This window comes from Pan paniscus, chromosome 12, assembly GCF_029289425.2.
Source record: "Pan paniscus chromosome 12, NHGRI_mPanPan1-v2.0_pri, whole genome shotgun sequence".
Classification (NCBI taxonomy): Eukaryota; Metazoa; Chordata; class Mammalia; order Primates; family Hominidae; genus Pan; species Pan paniscus.
In genome coordinates, this window is record NC_073261.2 from 67564655 (window position 1) to 67585694 (window position 21040).

The window sequence follows — 21040 nt, forward strand, 5'->3', positions numbered from 1 at the left end:
CAAGCTAAGACTTTGGGGAGACCTTTGGAAATATTTAAAAAGATAGATTAGTGAAACAGTGAGACACAGATTAAAGGAACATGCTTTCAGATCTGTCATGTGGCATTGCATCTGCCAGGTTATTTATTTTTCAGTGCCTACACTATTATGAATCCGAAATCACCTTTAGGAGAATCCTTATTGGATAACATTGAGAAAAGTCAAAGATACTGTTCACCAATGTGTTTTAATTCTTTGGGAAATAATGATATTTTAATACTTACTCAGAATTATAATTACTTATTACTTAAAATCTTTTATGAGTATTTATTGTTAATAATTATTTTAGAAAATGAGATTCTGACTGTATACAACAAGTTACCTTTCCCTTTTGTGCTTATTTCAGAACTTAAAGCTAAGATGTAGATTTTTTTTGTATCTGTCTTTTGACTAAAATAATCCCTGGAGTAAACAGGAGAAATGCATAGTCCCCCTAACCAGTCAACATTTAGATGGAAGAGTGAGGGAATTGCTTGCTTCAAATAAGGCACAAATTTCAGGGCTGTCATGAAAGTTTGTGCAGATTGTGCACTGAACACTTACCTCCAGGAGCTACTATTCACATGGAGGTCTGTGCACATGTACACTTTGCACAAGTACATTTAGTAGCCCTGGGTTTTCCCCTCTTTTGCTGCCCCATCTCTTAGATGGCTATGGCTTTATCTGAGGAGACTTTGTATAGCCTTAAGTTCTGAAGCAAACACAGAGCAGTAAAAAGATATTCATTTCCATGGCCTGGAGGCTTTAGCTGCAGAGTCACATGGACCTGGGATTAAATCTTAGCCCTGTTACCTACTATCTCTGTGAATGAAGGCATACTATATTAATTCATTGAGACCATTTCCTGATCTGTAGAATTGGGATAATAATAATCCCTTCTTAAGAGTATTGTTAGGATGGCAAAATGTGATTATAAAACAGTTTTCACAGTTTTTTTTATCAGACTAAGTGTGGATAAAATGTTACCTCATCATCATCATCATCATCCCATCTATAGAACCTCTATGTTAGAAACTCATGGCAGTTCCTGTCTTTATTGTCATTTCATTTGTTCAACAAGTTAGTATTAAGATATCATTAGAAGCAAGCCACTTGCAATATGAAATACCAAGAGAAGTCAGACAGAACTGTATCTATATGGGCAGGCTCTACAAGAGGGGCAATCAGACATCAGTACTCTACATAGAGTCAAAAGTCCTCATTAAAATGAAATGGTCACAATCTTGGAAGGAATAGATCACTTTTGATTGGAATTAGCCCATACAGTGTGTTAATTTAATCTGGGCTTTGAAAGATGGATGATGGATGAAGTTTTAACATTGAAGACTAGAGAAAGAAGTGGGCATTCTGAGTACAGGAAAGAGATATTATAAAAAAGCAGATATCCCTATTATTTCTTCAGGTTTTAGGATAACAGTCTATCACATATTCAGATCCTAAAACGTTAACCCAAAGGTTGTTAAATATGTCCTGTTTTCATGTACACAATCATTTGTGAGCCCTTTGTGGCTGACATCAATTTAACTGGGCCATGGTTTTGGTCCAGTGAAGTACTATGCTGGCTTCATTGCATAGTGGCTACAGGGTTCAGTGAGAAGGACGGCACCAGAAAGCCGAGATACTTCCCAGCTCTGGCATATGACAGCAGTGCAATCTTAGCAGTTACTTCTCACCTCTGAACCTCAGTGTCTTCATCTATAAAATAAAGATGACATCATTTACCTAACTATACAAAATGAGATGATGTAGAGCAAACTTCATTAGCAGATGGCTGGCCTTCACTAAACAAACTTTATTAGCACACAGCTGACCTTCATATCAGCAAAAGGTAGCAATTGCTATAATTTTATTTCTTCAAAACTTGAATTATAGAAATCACATACAAATATATAAAATCCCTAAATATCAAATGCTTATAGTCATGAGATTTTTATTGTAGGCATTTTTTAATTATTAAAAACAAAACCTCAGCTTTTTCCTTTTTTGAGTATCCCTCTAAATTGGAAAAGGTACTATGTTTTCCAAGTAATTACATCACACAACATTTGTTAAATATTCAATGCATTATCTTTTCAAGAACAGCATTTGCTCTCCTCCTTGTGTGACCTGCTTAATATTAAGATAGTTTGTGAGTGAAGACAGTTTTGGCATTACTCTCCCCCTTGTTCAGTCTCTTACTCTGCTGATTTCCTTTGTACAGACTCTGGAATGTCTAACCATACTAATGGAAAAGAGAAGATGAAGTATGAGCATCAAAAATCATTTTTCCTCTAATAAATACAATGCTAAATAATATCCAATTTTGAGCACAAACACAGAAAAATACCTGAAAGTTAAATGGATTTTTTACTTTCCATTACCTCTTTTGACTAAGCATGAAATTCTGTCTTATGGAAAAAAAAGAAAAGAAAACTTCTGACAGAAAGAACATGTGCAGTTGAGTTCTGTGAAACCTGACATGGAAACAGACAGGTTGACATTAATGACGGGCATTTGAGTGGATAGACAGAAAACCAAGCCCCCCAAAAGCTGATGTATGATACAGTCCAAATGGGTAAATCAGAGGTTGGTGAGGAGTGAAAAGTTGAATGGAATTGCATAAAATGAAGCAGAACAGCACAGAAAAGTTAATTTCCCTTCAAATCTGATGTTCCAGGTTTGATACCCCCAAAGCATTTCCACTATACTCCACATCACCCCAAATAGACATATCCACTCTTCGTTTGGCAGTTCCTAATATTCCTGCCTTAAATGACTTCATAAAATGAGATCTTTTTCTTCAACTGGAGAACAGAAAAGAATTTTCTACCTTAATATTTAAGTTATAGCATTTAAAAGCAAAAATAAAAAGTAAAAAATGAAATAAAGCTCAATACATTTTAAATTAACCTAATCCAACAAGAAAGGAAAATTTAGAAACCAAAGTAATCTAATTTTATAAGTATCCATATTAACCAAATACTATTTTCTTTCCACTGCTCTGATAAAAAATGCATTTGTATTTCTTTCTGACAGCTGTACACCAGAGTGTACTAAACTGGAAGTCAGGAGTCCTGGGGTTGAGTCTTACGTTAGCTGTGCTACTGCGTATAAATCACTTCATCTCATTGGGTCAGTCTTCTGTCAACATAAGGTAGTTGAATTGGGCAAATGCTAAATGTCTTGGAAATCTAACATCAAATGATGATCTCTTCTGCATGGATTTATTACACCTGCTCTCATCCCCTATTTTTTGCCATAGAGACAATAGCACGTGACAGTTAAATAGATAGGAAGAAGAAATTGTTTTGGCCAATAATTCTCAAAGTAGAGGCCATAGACGGCAGACCTGTAAGAGATTTTTTAAAACATATGTTTTCACTTTAATTATATATATATTTAATACATAGTATAATTAGACTATGTTTAAAGATAAATACCTTTTTAAAATTCTTTGGATGACTACTATGTAACTACAGCCACTTACATTTTGTCTTTCTGACACTATTGGGGACAAATTATTACCAGAAGTTCAGCAATTTTGTTGGCAAATATAGATGGCTGTCCTATAGTTTAACATGTCCTAATGTAAAGAATGGCAACAATTGCCCCACATGCCTTCATGTAGATTTTTCTTACCAGCCACATAAACCAAACTGGTAAAAATTCAGAACTGAAAGCTGCTGTATACCATGCACTTCAGTTCCCTAAGTTAGTGCTTCTAAACTTAGAGATCACATTCTTTTATTCGAGAATACTGGACTAAAATGCTATCTTATGTATCATCTGAACAATTAAACTGTAACATAAATTTAACGGTTCTTCATAAGCATGCTTTTTCTAAAGGAAAATACTGAAATAATTGATAAAAAGTTTTTCTCCTTAAAAACTGTACAAAATTCAAGAAAATCTATAAGGACCAGAATTCTATCTTTAACATGAGCTAAACATTAAAAAGTCAAGAGAAAACTAGAAAAAGGAATATTTTGCTTCAAAAAGAGGGGGAGGTTTCATATTTTTCTATCAGTTATAAAGGCCGAGGTACATTCCTAAAAACCAACTGCGAGCACATGAATTCTGTCTTCTTTGTTTTGAGTAACTCCATATTGTTTTTTTGGGTCATATGAACAATATGCTCTCTAAAATAACAACTGCTCCTGTCTATAATATCATATTCACTTCTAGAGTACCCATATGACAATCAAATATTTCTTTTTATAGCTCCCTCTCTTCTTTGTTCCTTTCAGGTATTCCAAAATTTGAATTTTATTGCACAAGTTATCTAATAAACCTGATTCTCTTCCAAATATCCCAGCAGGTTGCCCTTTTCCCATAATGCCATCCAGATGGCCTTCAACCCACATGAAACTATTAGAGACACAATAATATTCCTAAAGCCTTTGTCCCATCACCTCTCTCTTCTTATGTTCAGTATGTTTCCTCTGATCTCGCTTGCTAATTAAGGTGAGATACAGAAAAAAGCTTATGAAAGTCAAAGGCCTAAATAGGACCTCTACTATCTTTGTGTTTGTGTGTTTTATATGGGCTTCTCTCCCACGGAAATAATGAAGGAAAAATAAAAAGATGAGCTGGATTATAAGACATTGCTGACCAATCGGGAAAAGCTAAAGGCAAATGGCATTAATATTAATTTTAAACCAAACAAAGAGCTTTAAGTCTATCAGTCAAACTCCCAGTATCACTGCATATTTAAGAAATGTCTAAAAGGGATATTCTCCCCATATGAAAAAAGATATTCAGCCGGACACTATAGTGTATGCCAATAATCCTAGCTACATGGGAAGCTGAGGTGAGAGGATCACTTGAGCCCAGGATTTCAAGGCTAGCCTGGGCAACACCACAAGACACCTGTCTCTAAACAAAATAAAATATTCTTCAAAAGCTTCTAGTGATTTTTCATCTTGAAAAAGCACACAAAAAGAAATAAGCCATAGCATAGACTCAGCAATGAAAGCTGTCAGCCACTGCAATGAGAAAAATAAGTGTTTGGGCCAACATCTTTGAGTCTCTGGTTAGTCCTGAGTACAATCAACAGAGATGAATTTTATGACAGCTCAAAATTCTCTTCAGACCTATATTTCTCTAAGTAAAAGAATGAGTCTGACCAGGCAGATTTATTAAAGATCGGTACTTAATGAGTCATACTTACCAGGAGCTGGAAGTCTCTAGGGCTTTTAGTTTTTTGCCCCAGCAGTGTTCAAGAAGGCAAAAGTTCAACTTGAGGTTCCTAGACATCACCTGTATCCTTCCCCTTATGCTGCATTCACACCCACTAGTGACAAGCGTAGGCAAATTCTAGGGAGGTAAATACGCAACAATTATGCAGTGCTGCAGAGGGAGTGAACTGAGGCTGATGCAAAAGAAAGATCAAAAATTTCCTTACAATCCTTATAACTAGAGATGAAACTGAATTCAAAACCATCATAATGCAGACGGGCTGGTGTTTTCCCTTGTTATTTTTTTAAAAATGTTCCTGAGCATAAAATCCAGCAATCAACCATTTCTTACTTTGGCCTAAGTACCGTGGGTGTTCTTCCAGTCCTTTTGTTGATATATAGTTTTCATGTTAATAATAGCTAATTATTTGGCAAAAATAACCACAACCTATTTTCTCTCTATCTCACATAATACAAATGGCTTAGAAAAGATGATTCTCACACTGAAGTGGTTACTTCTTTCTCTAATGATTACATAGATTCATAACTAGAACATTTGGTCAAAACCTGGAGACTTTCTTCTGTAGTATTTTCCCCTTAAAGCGTTTTAAGAGACATATACAGACTGTTTTCTACTTTTCTTTAAAAAAATCAAAGCATGTATAAATTTATAAATTGATACTTTGAAGGGGTACTTTATCTTTAGTGTCAAAAATACACTATTTAGGATTTATTTCCAATTTGCCCGGTAAGCAGCTTCAGCTTCATTTTCTTGCAGTACCTCCACTTTGGTATGGTGGTGGGGGATGGCTGCAAAAAAAAATGTGTACGCAAAATATTGACTAAATGAATTATTTTTATCTACACCTTTTTCTTATGCTATAGGAATTTCAAATCTCCTTCTACTCCAAATCAGTCATGAACTAGAACTTTAAGTAAGAAGGCATAAGTCTGAAAGTAGTAGATAGACACTACATAGAAACAGATGTTGATCCCTGCACCTATGATCTTTTGTGTCCTGGCACCAGTCTCTTAACTGGCCTACCGAATGCCTTCAGTGTCCTCTCCACCCTTTTTCTAATCAGGATTAATGACTTTCTGCTATTCTAGGATGACCAGCTTTTCCAGATACCCATGAGCATGGGAAAAGGCTAGTAGATGAATGTGCTTTTATTTGGATACTGCCATATGCCTTCTATCATCCAATACTCTCTGTGAGGATTTCCAAACTTTAGTAATTCTTATCTCACTACCCTGGTCTGTGACTTATCTGTGTTACTATCCGTACTATTGTTTACTCTATGTTAACTACTTTTGTAATTTAATTTTCAAAGGAAACTTTATACCACTACTAAAGATGGAAAACCAATATTGTTCAAATACAGTGGTTTCTATATCTTATAAGTCAAATATTTTTAGCATGTACATCCAGTCGTTTGTTTTATTTATAACAATGTACATTTATTACTGCATAATATATATATTATAACAAAAAGAAAAATGAAAGAATCAATTAAGAAAGGAATGTAAATAGTTCCTTTATATTTCTTGTACCAAAATAGATCATCTTGCATAATTCCTAGTATATGCATGTGCATATGAAGCTTTGGTGACTATTTTTTTCTAATACACAGTAAAATAAAAATATAATCATTAAAAATTATTAAAATATATATAAAGTAACTAAAATATATATAAAGTACCTAAAATTATCTAAAGTACCACCAGTAATATGAATATAACACATTTCTATTTGCCGAGGAAATCATTAGCATAATTAGGAGAAAGACTTTATGCTGTTCTCAAAGAAAACTTAATTCATTTCGCCTCTAAGTATTTAGCTTATTGGATGACTCTTTCCAACTTTCGAATCAGATAAGAAGAGTTGCGCTCATAAATTTAGAATGTTCATCCTACATTGGTGTCTTCTAAATCTCCCATTCTGACAGCCACAGACAGGGATGGGTTACCATTATGCTGGCCAGACATAGGTATATTTTCAATAATTAGACAAAGCAAAAATTTCTTTTTCCAAATACTTATTCTAGTGCTTCAAAAATTAAAAAAGAAGATACAGATGCTGCGATTCAGCAAAGCAGCTATCAAACGAAGATTTTTTTTTTTTTTTTTTTTTTTTGAGACGGAGTCGCTTTGTCGCCCAGGCTGGAGTGCAGTGGTGCGATCTCGGCTCACCGCAAGCTCCGCCTCCCAGGTTCACGCCATTCTCCTGCCTCAGCCTCCCGAGTAGCTGGGACTACAGGCGCCTGCTGCCACGCCCGGCTAATTTTTTTGTATTTTTTAGTAGAGAAGGGGTTTCACTGTGTTGGCCAGGATGGTCTCAATCTCCTGACCTCGTGATCCGCCCGCCTCGGCCTCCCAGAGTGCTGGGATTACAGGAGTGAGCCACCGCGCCCGGCCCAAACGAAGTATTTTTCTTTTTTTTTTCCTTTTTTTTTTTTTAAAGGAAGTATTTTTCAATTGATAGGACTGGATAGAATTAACTTAGACTTTTGGTGGTGTGAGTTTCTTGTTTGGTTGGTTTTTACTTGCTTTTTACAACCTGAAATTCATAGGAGGATCACTTCAGGAAAAAAACTAAATTTTATTGACTACTAATCCAAGTGTCTAGACTTTTTTTCAGATGAAAAAACCAAGGGTCAAATTTGCTGTGATTGATCTAAAACCACATGCTGCAGCCAGAATTCAACGACCAAATTTATTTACACTCAAAGCCCCAGGCTCTTTCTAGTACATAACTGTAACTTTTTCGCTCATCCCAAAATAATGGTACTGAGCACTTACAAAGCTTCCCCATATCTCATCTAGCTAATTGGTTTACTTCTCAATTTCACTTATCACAAAAGCAATGTTATAATAAAAAAATGCCATTTAATAAAGAAAATCATAATATCACAATTAACATAGCAACTGTTTTAATTTTTCTATGTTCTTACTCACTTCTATACATAAGCAAAAAATTAGGTATAAATATAACAAAGTTTGTATTCAGATTTCTCCACTTAACATTATATTACATATGTCTTCTTCAAAATGGCCATTTTCATGCTTGGATAATCTACAGATTTCATGAATTATGATGACATTCTATCACTAGGCATTTAGATCATCTGCAATATCACTATACTATAAATAATTACGAAATTATCATTTTGGTACATGAAATTTTCTTTTTCGTTAAATTATTTCCTTATGCTAAAAATCTCAGGAAAAGATTCTTTGTAACTCTCGATCTATCATTTTTTAGTGCAGCTCCTACTGCACTGCAACTGGGGGTGGCAGGAAGTATGCAATCTCACTGCGACCTCACCAAGATTAGAGTATGCACTTTTCTCTTTCTTTTTTCCTTTTTTCCTCTCCCCAACTTCCCTCTCTTTCTCCTTCCCTGTCTCTCTTCACCTCTCCCTCTCCCTGTCTCGCTCTCTCATTTCAGGGATGTAAAGGTGGTATTTTATTGTATGGTATTTCTCCCTTACTAAGGCAGACAAACATTTTTGTACATATTTGCTTACTAAATGTGTTTTCTTTTAGTGAACTGTGGCTTCATGTCGCTTTCCCGTAAATCCTGTAAAGGAATCAAGCTTTCCTTACTGAGCTCATCTGTAATGTGGTGGTTATGCTTCATCATTCACAGATGTGTGACCTTGGGCACATTATTTTATCTCCCTGTGATTGGGTTTCTAATCTAGAAAATGAGAATAATCATCTTATAAAGTTGTTGGGAGCATTAAATGAATCAACACATACCAACTTCATAGACTATTTTCTGGCATGTAGTAAATGCTCAAGAAATATAGTGTATTTTGTCTATAGTAAGTTTTGACGTAATACTTGCTTATAAAGACATCTCCTCAGTCTCTTTATGGGTCTCTATTTTTTAGTTTTTCTATAATGGCAAAAACCACAATTATCTTTACACCAACCTACTATTAGTTTATCAACTCATTCAAATACCAAACTGTATAATTATGCTTGTGCTTAATTCTTGTTAAAAATATTCTGGTTTGGTGGGCCACTTCATATAGGGGTCATTTCAGAAGTGCAGAATTTCAGGTCTAGTGACAAGTTGTAGGGGTCATATAGAGAGACTTCAGAGCTCTGCAGGGGTCATCCACTCTGGAGTGCTACCAAGGGCACTAGCGTTATGGACCAAGGTCAAAATGTTGGCTTTTATGCAAGGGTTATCCTAGCATGCTTCGTGCAGGTCACAGGAGGAATGATAATTTGCTATTTTAGCCGGGTGTGGTGGCTCATGCCTGTAATCCCAGCACTTTGGGAGGCTGAGGCAGGAGCATCAACACAGGTCAGAAATTCGAGACCAGCCTGGCCAACACAGCAAAACCCTGTCTCTACTAAAAATACAAAAATTAGCCAGGAGTAGTGGTGGATGCCTGTAGTCCCAGCTACTCCAGAGGCTGAGGCAGGAGAATGGCTTGAACCCAGGAGTGGAGGTTGCAGTGAGCTGAGATCGTGCCACTGCACGACTCCAGCCTGGGCAACAGAGCAAAACTCTGTCTCAAAAAAAAAAAAAAAAGAAAAAGAAAAAGAAAAGAAAAAGCTATTTTACAAGCAACTGGAACGTTCTAAGAAATCATTTCTTAAGCACTTCCTATTATAGGTCACTAAGCTGTAAAGGAAAAACAAGTGAATGCTCTACTTTCCGTGTTTCCTGAATTCATTCAATAAATACGTCCTGAATGCTGTGCTTCATATTCCTCCACCCTCACAATAAGTAGATTAGGAGTTGTGTCAGGCTTAGAGTAGGAGGGTAGGAGGATAGGACGGTAGGAAAAACATTGGAATCAATTTTGGAAATGTGAAATTGAAGGCTGGGAAGATACAGTGACTAAGCAGTTGGAAAGATTGGCCTGGAGACCAGGCAAGGGGTATGGATTAGAACCACATACAGCAGCAAAGTCACAGGAGTGGGCAGGATCAGGCAGGGAAGAAGAGAAGGGGACCTAGAATGGAGGTTCCTGCAAAAGAGACTGAGAACAACTGGGGTAAAAGGAGGTAAAAGGAAAAGCAGCAACTAAGTTGTCACTGATTTTAAGGAAAGAGATTTTAAGAAAGAAGTGGCTAACACAATCAAATTATTGAGAGATGTCAAGTAATATTATAATTACAGTGGCCTTTCAACTTACAAAAAATAAAGAGAATTTGTGGCCATGACAAGAAGAATTTTGGGGAAGTGGTGACATTTTAGCAGATTGAGGCAGGAGTGGTAGTTAAGGAGCAGGGTAGAGAAAACTGATTTAAGAATTTTTGTTCTGAAGGCGGTAGATACATAGAGGGAGCTGAAGGAAGCATGAGATAGGAGAGTTTTCTGTCTGGTGTGTGTGTTCATGAAATATCTCTATATGTAGCAAACATCTATATCAGTTTATAAAGACAGTAATATCTTACATTTTGGGAAAGCTCAAAAAGCTGGAACACAGTAAAAAGCAATGTTACATAAAAACATATAGAACTCTGATAATCAAAGTGGATTTTACCAAATTCATGCATTAAAAGTTTCTGGGTTCCAACATGTGAAAGACAAGAGATTTGTTGTCAAATACGTCTGCAGTCCAATCCAAAGTTACTGTGTGATTTTAGTGATTTACCTAAACCTAGTAATACTAAATTTATTAATCTTTATAAAAGCGATAATACAATTTGCCTAGTAGGATTTGTACGGAACAAGTAGTAACACTGACCGCTCACTGTTCTTGTACCACAAGCCAGGCCTGTGTTTCTCCATGACATTCTACAAAGTTCCAAAAGCAAAACTAAAATTTGCCCGAGCCAAGTACTATGTTGAATCCACATGTATAAAGTGATGTGTAGGCACTGTACTAGAAATTATAAGTAATCTATAGGTGATTTAAAGTATACAGGAGGATGTGTGTAGGTTGTATGCCAATACTACGCCATTTCATATCAGGGACTTGAGCATCCTCATATTTTGGTGTCCTCTAGGGGTCCTGGAACCAATCTCCCATGGATATCAAGGGACAACTGCATATATATACAGGAAGAGATTTTGAATGGTTACTATCTCAGAAGTGGACCTAAACTCACTTCCTTGAAATGGTTCCAGACGTCAGCTTGACTATTGACCAAGTACCTCCCTGTCTCTCTCTCTTTTTTTTTTTTTTTTTTTTTGAGACAGTCTTGCTCTGTTGCCCAGGCACCATCTCAGCTCACTGCAACCTCCGCCTCCAGGGTTCAAGCGATTCTCCTGCCTCAGCCTCCTGAGTAGCTGGGACTACAGGCGCACACCACCACACCCAGGTAATTTCTGTATTTTTAGTAGAGACAGAGTTTCGCCATGTTGGCCAGTCTGATCTCGAACTCCTGACTTCAGAAGATCCACCTGCCTTGGCCTCCCAAAGTGCTGGGATTCCAGGCGTGAACAACCACGCCCGGCCACCTCTCTGTTTTAAAACTGGAATGCAGCAAATGCAGTCAAGTAAGTCCCATAAAATATTCCTGGACTAATCCTTCCAAGTCATGTGAAGATATTCATTTTATCTTTTACATGTTGCACAAACTGTTATAATCTTTTTGTCTTTTGCCTTTTACTAGAGGAAAATCAAAATCCATAATATATAATGGCTAATGAGATAGAATTAGATGTGATAATTTTTATACAAATTATCAGATAGAAATATTACTGCTTGGCATCATATAATGACACCTAGAGCCTTGAAAGGTCATAATAGAAAGGCGCAAAGAGTTCTTTACCAGTCCTTCCACAAACATGCACACTAGAGATGCCCTGTGCTTTCTCTGACTGTTTCCTGTGGGGTGGATTCTGCTTACCCCGATAGTATAGTGTAGCTCTCATTTTTGGTATCTTCATCTCAGTCTCACTTCTGTGTTATCACTAATTTCATTGTTGATTTTAATCACCACCACTGCTGCTGATGGCCACTACCTTTTCATGCCGTTATTCTGTTCTTCCTTTCCCTCCTTCTCTTTTGCTATGTTTATTCCCATCACATTTGTTAATTATTGTGGGAAAAAGTTGATCTTCTAAATCACCTCTCTGCTTATATTGAGTATCTCTGGAGTCACTTGAGTTCCAAAAATTGTTTGAGAGAGCTGGGATTTTACTATAATAACAACGACAATAGCTTTCATTTATTGAGCACTTACCATGTGCTCGGCAGTGTCCCGAGAGTTTTATATTTGTTAATCTGTACCATAACCCAATGAGTTAGGTGCCATGATTACTTACTTTATTGATGAGGCCACTAAAGTATAGACTGATTAGTTTAATTAGTTAATTTTCCCCAAGTCACCCAGCCAGTAAGTCGTTGAACAGTGTTAAGTAGTTCTCATGTGCTTTATGATTTTCTGCCTCTGATGTATCATCATTTATTTGAATTTTGCAATAGTCTCTCTCCCAGCTAAGCAACCCTCATTTTTATCATCACAACTATTGCTGTTATTAAGTTGAGTGGGTTTCTTTAAATGCACATGTCATGAGTTTAGAAAACCACCAGTGAACCTGACCTTAGTGGCATCCAGATCTATATTTTTAGTCATCCTCCTGAAGCCTATCACCCTCTGTACCTAGCAGAGTATCTTGCACATAGTGGATGATTCCAAAGATATTTGTTAATCAATTCATGACTGTAGTGCTGGTTTTAAATAATAAAATTGGTCACATGCAAACAATTTTTTAACAATGCTTCTGTATTAATTTGACAACCTACACAATTAACCAATAAAAAGCCATTAAATCTCTTTAAACCACATAGTGAAGGAATCTAGAAAAGCCCAGAAGTACTCAGGCAAATAATGGAGTACAACTGAGTGACAGGATGGTCAAGAACACCAGCTCTCTTTTTAAATACTCACTGCTTCTCCTCTGAAAACAAAAAGAAAAATAGTGATTTCAGGACATTTGGGAATCAAAAGAAACAGAGAACTAAAAATCCCCTAAAATCATATCTATACATATGTCACAGGGTTATGTATATGTGACACATACCTAAGTCACAGGGTTATTGCTTGAGGATTAAGTTAAATCCTATAAAGTGCTTGTGACAGTGGCTAACATATTGTATACATCAATAAAGTATCATTATTATTGCTGTAATTTATATTCCTTGATTCATAATGTTCAAAATTTCTTTGTTTCAACTTGCTGTCCTTTGCTCACTTTTCTACAAATGGGTTTGTGTTTTGCTTATCTATTTTGGAATATATTAATATAATCATATGATTCAAACCTCAGAATGTATAAAAATCATGCAATCAAGGCTCAGCTTCCTACCTCTATCCAGAATTAGATTCGTGCCCATATCCCGAATAGGTTACGATTCTTCTTTGTTTCTCATGTCTATTGCCAGAGGACAACACTATGTATATGCAAGCCAAATGCACATGCACATACACACTACACAGTAGAGTATATGTGTATATCATATATATTTTTAATGTATATTTATAAAGTTTTTCTTCTTCTCCTACACAAATCATATCATACCATACACATTTTTCTACGTCTGTCTAATTCCTCCTCATTGGTCTTCTTTTTCAGAAATTTCTTGGCTATTCTTGTTGATTTTCATATGAATTATACAATCAACTTGTCTAGTTTTGGGGAAAAAAAGACTTGGTATTTTTATCGGGATCATGTTAAATTTATAAGTAAACTCAGGAAGGATTAGCATCTTAATGATGCTGAGTCTTTCTATCCAAGAACATGCTATGCCTTTCCATTTGTTCATACAATCTTTTGTGGACTTTGAAAATGTTTTAAAATTTTCTTCCTAGAAGCCTCACATTTCTTGTTAAGCTCATACCTCTAAATTTTACTTATTGTTGTTATTGCAAAGCAGGTATTTTCTCCCATTATGTCTTCTAACTTGTTTGTAAATGGGAAAATTATTGACATCTGTGTATTAATTTAGCACCCTAACACCTGAGAGATTTTATTGTGGCAGTAAATTTAGTTGATTTTCTTGGTTTTCAAAGTATTTAATTATATCACCTACAAGACAATACTTTTACCTTCTCATTTCTAATTTTTCTTCTTTTTATTTCTTTCTTGTCTATTTGCATTGGCTAGTTCACCTTGTAATAATAGACGTTGATGGTGGACACACTTTTCTTGTTTCTAACATAAATAGAAATGCTTCTAATGTTTTCCCAGGAAACATGATGTTGGGCTTTGGTTTGATAAGGATATATCATTTTGTGGGTTTTGTTTTTTTTAATTTGGAATGAATATTAAATTCCACAACATATCTTTTAAGTATCTATGAAAATGGTTATATAATTTTTCTTCCATTAATATTATATTATTAGACATCTTAAAAGTTGAAAGATCCTGGTCATATGATGTATTATTTTAATACGTTTCTGCATTCCAAATATCAATATTTATTTAGAATTTTTATACTGATATTCTAGAGAGACATTGATCTAAAACAGTGATTATCCAATCCAACTGCTTATTACAATCAATAGGGAGCTTTAAAAACAAACAAAATAAAATAAAAGTAATAATAAATGAATACTGACTCAACCACACCATGCACTAACTAATTACATCTGAATCTATGAAGACGCAGCCTGGGTCTCTGGGGAATCTAATGTAAAGCCAGGTATGGAAACACTGGTCTAATATTTTCTTTTTATATGAATTCAGACTATGTTGTTGCTGTTTGAAAAGCCGTTTTAAAAGCATATGTTTTAAAAGCATAAGCTCACTGCTTAAAAATATTTTGGCATTTTTCCCTCTTATCTATGAGCTGAAATAGTTTAAACAGCATTAACATCTACTTTTTAAAGATTTGTTGGTAGTTCGCCTATAAAACCATAGAACTTAGTTTATTTAAACATTATCCATTTCAAAGTATCATTTTGTTTGAAAAAGTTACAACTTGGTTGTTTTATTTTGGAGGGGAGGAGGAAAGTATAGATAACGATGTATTCTCTATTTCTTCTATGGAAAAATACTTGTTTACACTTTGTGTTTCCTTTAGAGTCAACTTAAATAAATTATTTCACTTACATTTAAAAAATTTATTTGCAAAATATTGAATAAAGTAGTCTCTTCTTTCTTGTGTACTGTAGTTGGCCTTTTTTATCTTAAAGAATTTAGCTAACACCTTAGTTATATCATTTTTGTTCTTTGTCTCTGTTTTTCTAACTCATGCATTTTTCTTGTTTCTTTTTATTTTTTATATTTATTTTGTTGCCTCTTCTTATATTAATTTTTGTGGTCTTTACTATGTATTTATATAAAAATTTAAGGCTATGCATTTTCTTTGAATATTGTTTTAGCTGCATCCTATCAGCTGTAATAGTACTGTCCTGCAGACAGCTTTTTTTTCACATATTCTGAAATTTTGGTTTATATTTCATCTTTAAACCTAGACTTGATTCACTTTCCTCTAGAAAGTAGAGAATTTTATTTTCTAATTTTGTTCACTATTTTGGTTTTGTTGCTTTGTCATAAAAAAGTTTGCTTTGCTATTTATACATCTGGAGATAATTGTGGTTTCCTTGGTTCCTTAGGACACGATCAGGCTAAGGGTTCATGGTTACTGGAAAATAATGTTTTCCCTCTATTTTTATAGAATAGAACTAACATACTACAAAAAAAATCTACATTATTTTTTCAGTTTTCTGTGTATTTACTTTTTTTCACTTTGTCTAATCATCAACAATAAGAGGTAAATTATTATTACATTTCTATTTTTATTTACATGTCCTATATTTTTCATATGTTGATGCTATAGTATTAGTGCATGGAAAATTACAACAATTATATCTTTATTGCAAATTTTATCTTTTAACATTACCAAGGGCTTTTCTTGTTGTTATTTACTTAATGCCTTTGGCCTGAATTCCTTATTGTTTCATATTCATACTATGTTACCATCTATCTTTCTTATCTACATTTGCATGGCATGTCTTTGCCTATCTTTTTAACTTTTCTAAATCATTTTGATATATGCATGTCTTAATTACAACAGTGATTCTCAGTTGGAGATGATTTTGTCCCTTCTCCTTCCCCTCGGGGGTGGTATTTGGCAATGTCTGGGAACATTTTGATTGTCACAACTGAGGGAGGGGTGTGCTACTGGAACCTGGGGAATAATCTAGGGTTGTTGCTAAACATCCTACAATGCGTAAGACAGCCCCCACCCATCCACCCACTCAAAGAATAATCTAGCCCTAAATGTCTATGTTTTGAGGTTGAGAAACCCTGATATAAAGGGTGGGTTTGTTAAGTGATTCTAATTAAAATCATTAGTCTTTTAATAATGGGTTTTAAACAATTTGCATTATTGCTATGATAAATATATTTGGTCTTTGTTCTGTCATTATTTTGTTTCTTTTTAGTTACTGTTTACATCTTTCACTATTGTGCTCTGTTTTCTTTTACATGTTTATAGTTCTAATATTTAAAAACGGGGTTTGTACTTTGTTTTAATGATTACCTTTGTAGTTATATCTTTACATTATATATTTAATCCTCTAATTTGGAGGGCTGTATCTAATAGTTTCCTACTGTGAGCAATGAGAAAAAAGTATCATGTCTCTTTTCCTTGGAATCCTCTCGCTTTCGTCCTCTGCTTGATTTTGGTCAATAATATTATATTTCTTAATATTTACCTTTGTACTACTAAATGTTTAACTTCAACAAGTTGATTTATCAGCAGTAGACAATACTCATTAATTCACAGATATCAATGAATGAATAATCATTCTTCTTTTAATTTCCATACGCTTTTCCCTCCTAATTCTATTGGTTGTATTGTGTTTACCGTACCTTACTTACTACACACAGTAGGTCCAGAGACCCATAGCATCAACATTAGCTAAGAACTTGTAAGAAATACAAAATCTCGGGACTCACCCCAACCTAATTTTTCAGGATCTGCATTTTAAGAAGCTCCCCGAGTGATTTGTATGTATCTTAAAATTTGGGAATCGCTAGAACATTTACATTATGTCTGTTATGCTACATTCCACATTAGTTTTAGTCTTAGTTCTATTAAATATATGGAATGTTCACTGCCAGTCCTTTTGCTATGTTTTCCCAAGTTATCTCTTGTTTTATTAATGTCAATTTTCTAGTAATTTTTTCTAGAAGAGCTCACTGGAAGAATACACTTTGACTCATGCATTCAAAACAGTTGGTTTATAGTATTTATAGTATAAAGACAGCATTACTAGATATGAAATCCTTCACTCATATTTTCTTTTCCTTAAGTATCTGGTAACTTTAATTTTATTATCTTTGGGGATTGAAGATTGCTGTGGAGAAATTTGAAGCCAACCTGATTTTTAATCCCTTAAAAAAATGACTCCTTTTTTGTGTGTATGTGTGGCTTCTTAAGCCCTAATATTGGTATTGACTGAAATGGGTCAATTTTCCTGGCACTAGTGCCCCTTCAATAGACAAACTAATTCTTTCCTTTCGGGAAAATGTTCTCAAATTGTATCTCTAAATAATTGTTTTATTTCATTAATACTGTATTTTCTTCCATAAGGAATCTAAATACATATATAGTATGTCTCCTCGTTACTTCTATTTCTACCATCTTTGTTCTGATCCTTTATATCTTTCTTTACATCTGTTTCATTTCACTCTCATGATTTCGACCCTCCGTGTTCCTGACCATGATCTCTGCAGTGTCTCTTGGACTTGTGCTGCTTCCTGTTTCACCTCCATTTCTGTAGTTCATTATTTTTTTTCTACTTCTTTCATGAGTTTGTTCAACTTACTTTTCATTCTTTTTGCCACGTTATCATGTCTTTCCTATATATTTGCATTTCTGCACTGTGGTTTTTTTGTAAAGAGATTTTTTTTATTTTAATTAAAGGCATCACAATTACTCACAATTTACATCTGTCCTAGCAACCTCATTCTGGTGAATGTTTTTTGTTAATTAAGAATGAGGCTCTTTTCCTCTTTTTAAAATGTTATCTATGTATACATGTTGTGTAAGTGTTGTATTTTAGTATTAGTGTTTGTAGTATTGTATGAGTTGGGGTCTTCTGGAAGAGCTGTTTGTAAGAAGTTCTCATAAGTGTGGAGGAGTCAGGTATGTTCTGGGTTAGTTCATGTTCATAGGCATCTTTTCTCAGATAAAGCCAGCCTACATCCTGCCATTGTGGCTTGTGTGCATTTTTTTTTTTTTTTTTTGAGACGAAGTTTCACTCTTGTTGCCAAGGCTGGAGTGCAATGGTCTAATCTCGGCTCACTGCAACCTCTGCCTCCTGGGTTCAAGCGATTCTCCTGCCCCAGCCTCCTGAGTAACTGGGGTTACAGGCATGCGCCACCATGCCCAGCTAATTTTGTATTTTTAGTAGAAATGGGGTTTCTCCATGTTGGTCAGGCTGGTCTCAAACTCCCGACCTCAGGTGATCTGCCCACCTGGGCCTCCCAAATTGCTGGGATTAAAGAAAGGCATGAGCCACTGCGCCAGGCCATGTGCATAATGTTTCATGACACTCCCTGCCTCTGAACCTGCTCTAAGCCCGATCCTCCCTCTGGGGATAGGAGCACTATCACTTCCCCATTCATCCCATTTTTGAACCCTCTTTGCAGACAAGGAATCCAGGTATTGTCCCTCAGAGTGTGTCCCGAACTACAGGAAGCATATTTGTATAGAAGAGTTATAGAGCCTTGTGTTACAGAACCCAGTTCTCCTCCACTTACTCCCAATGGTTTCAAATGGCAGTCCTGCAAACATTTGACAGCCTGTATTCTAGTTCAACCAAAAATATTGTGTAGGTTTTTTCTTTCCTTTCTCCATGTTGCTTTTTAAGGTTTCTGAGAAGACAAAGGAAAAATGTTGAGTTTCTAGACACATGTTCCTAGCAGAATCTGTCTCTTACTGATTTTTAAGAATCCCTTTTTATATTAAGACTAATACTTTATGTTTTATAAATATTTCAAATATTTACCTGGATTTTTTTTTTGCCTTTTAATTTTTTGCATGAATAAATATTTAACTTTTACATCATCAAACTTAATTTTCTCTATATCTCCTTTATTTACTTTTATGCTAAAATGGCTTTCCCTACATTTAGATCTGTAAGTAGTAACGTATCTTCCATCTAGATTTTTCTTATAAATTTATCGTTTACATTTAACTTTTTAATTGACCCTTAATGTACATTTAAATATTGTGTGAGGCAGAATTCTACATTCTTTTTCCCCCCAAATAGCTAAATTTTTAATACATTTCTTCAAATTATTTATCTTTTCTCCATTAAATCAAAATGCTACTTTTAATTGTATAAATTATTTATACTATTTAATTTCTATATTTGAATTGTTATACTACTATGTCTATTTCATCTTACAATAGTAACAGCATCTTTATTATTGAAATTTTGTAATGTGCTTAGTGCAACATTACTATATCATTTTTCTTTTTCAAATTAATTATCTTTTTATGTTTAGATTTCTTTGTGAAAAGTAATTCCCAGTTTGCAGATATTCATTCTCTAACTAGATATAGATATATAGATATAGATACAGATATCATCCCTTCTAATTAATTCATTATTCGACAAATAATAATTGCTTGCAAGAAAATACAGATGTAAGAGAAAAAAATCAGGTAACATTCAAAAATACTCACTTAGGTTTAGTCAAATGTATGGCAATTAAAAATAAAATCAAGATGGTGAATGGTTTCAAACTATTCTTCCTTTACTTTCTTCTCTTAATTGTTCTTCATCCAAATCACATAATTTTACCCCTCTTCCTATTAGTAATCATGACTTGGAGGGAAAAAGATGTTTTCTAAATTCTGAAGTAATATTATAGTTTTGAATCTCAGTATATTCTCCCAAACCAGTTCCTTAAGTTTTTCTTTTTCAAATAAATCTAGTGATAACTTAAATCTCTGAGAAAATAGGGGAAAAAATAAAGAAGATGTGATTAGATACTAAAGAAAGAGAGAACTCAAGGTGTAACACAGATCACAAAATGTTAGGTAATATTTTACACAACATACTGGATTCCTGCCAAAATAAATAGCAACAATAATAATGATCATAAACCTATAGTGCTTATTAGTAGTATTATTTCATTGGCTATCAATGCTCACCATTGTGCAGAGTTCATTCAGCATTTCATTTAATTCCTCACAACCACCTAGGAGGTAGGTATCTTTATTATCTCAGTTCCATAAATCAGAAAAGTGGAGCTTAGAGAGGCCAAGAACTTGCTTAGGGTTAATCTGGCATGAAGGTAGAGGAGAAAGGACTGAAGCCCTGATTCCAAAGCCTCTTTACGTAACCTCTATGCAAGGTTGAGGGAATTGTCGGAGAAGTGGAGTTCTCAGGAAAACCTTGCCCAGAAAAACTGGGTTCAATATGCAAACAGATGAGGAGGCTATAATTGAATTTTCTAGCTGTTCCTAGAAATTGACCTTAGGTCAGGCTGCACAGGCATCACAGGTCACCCAGCCATTCCTGGAAATCTTTCTCTCTTTTCCATCCTCCGCCTACCAGATTCTCTATAGAAAGCAGACCCACAATGGCCACTAAGTGTGCACGAGGCGGGAACACTCAGATGATGAGATTAGAAAACAGAGAGGAGGCAGGCAAATTAGACAAGCTTTCAGTCATTCATTCAGCATTCAAGAAATAGGTATTAAGTGCTGACTCTGTTCCATACACTCTCAAAGACTTTGGGGTTTCTCAACGAACAAAACAAAGATCCCTGCACTCATGAAGCTTACATTCCAGAGAAAGGCGACAGACAAAAAAACAGTCGATGGCAAATTAGGTAGTATATCAGAAGGTATTAAGTGCCATAAAGAAAACGAGTCAGAGAAATGAGAGAATGGGGC

At 34.9% G+C, this 21040-nt stretch overlaps 1 protein-coding gene across 6 annotated transcripts in view; it reads right to left on the minus strand.

Annotated features, from left to right (window-relative positions):
• LOC117979156 (uncharacterized) overlaps positions 1-21040 on the minus strand; it is an 830677-nt gene that overhangs the window by 461939 nt on the left and 347698 nt on the right. Inside the window, exon 1 of one of the 6 annotated variants that reach the window (XR_010109272.1) lies at positions 5189-5627. The exons of the other annotated variants lie outside the window; for them this stretch is intronic. The gene's annotated coding sequence lies outside the window, so the exon portion shown is untranslated. Of the gene's footprint in view, positions 1-5188; positions 5628-21040 lie in introns of those variants that run through there. 6 annotated transcript variants of the gene reach the window in all.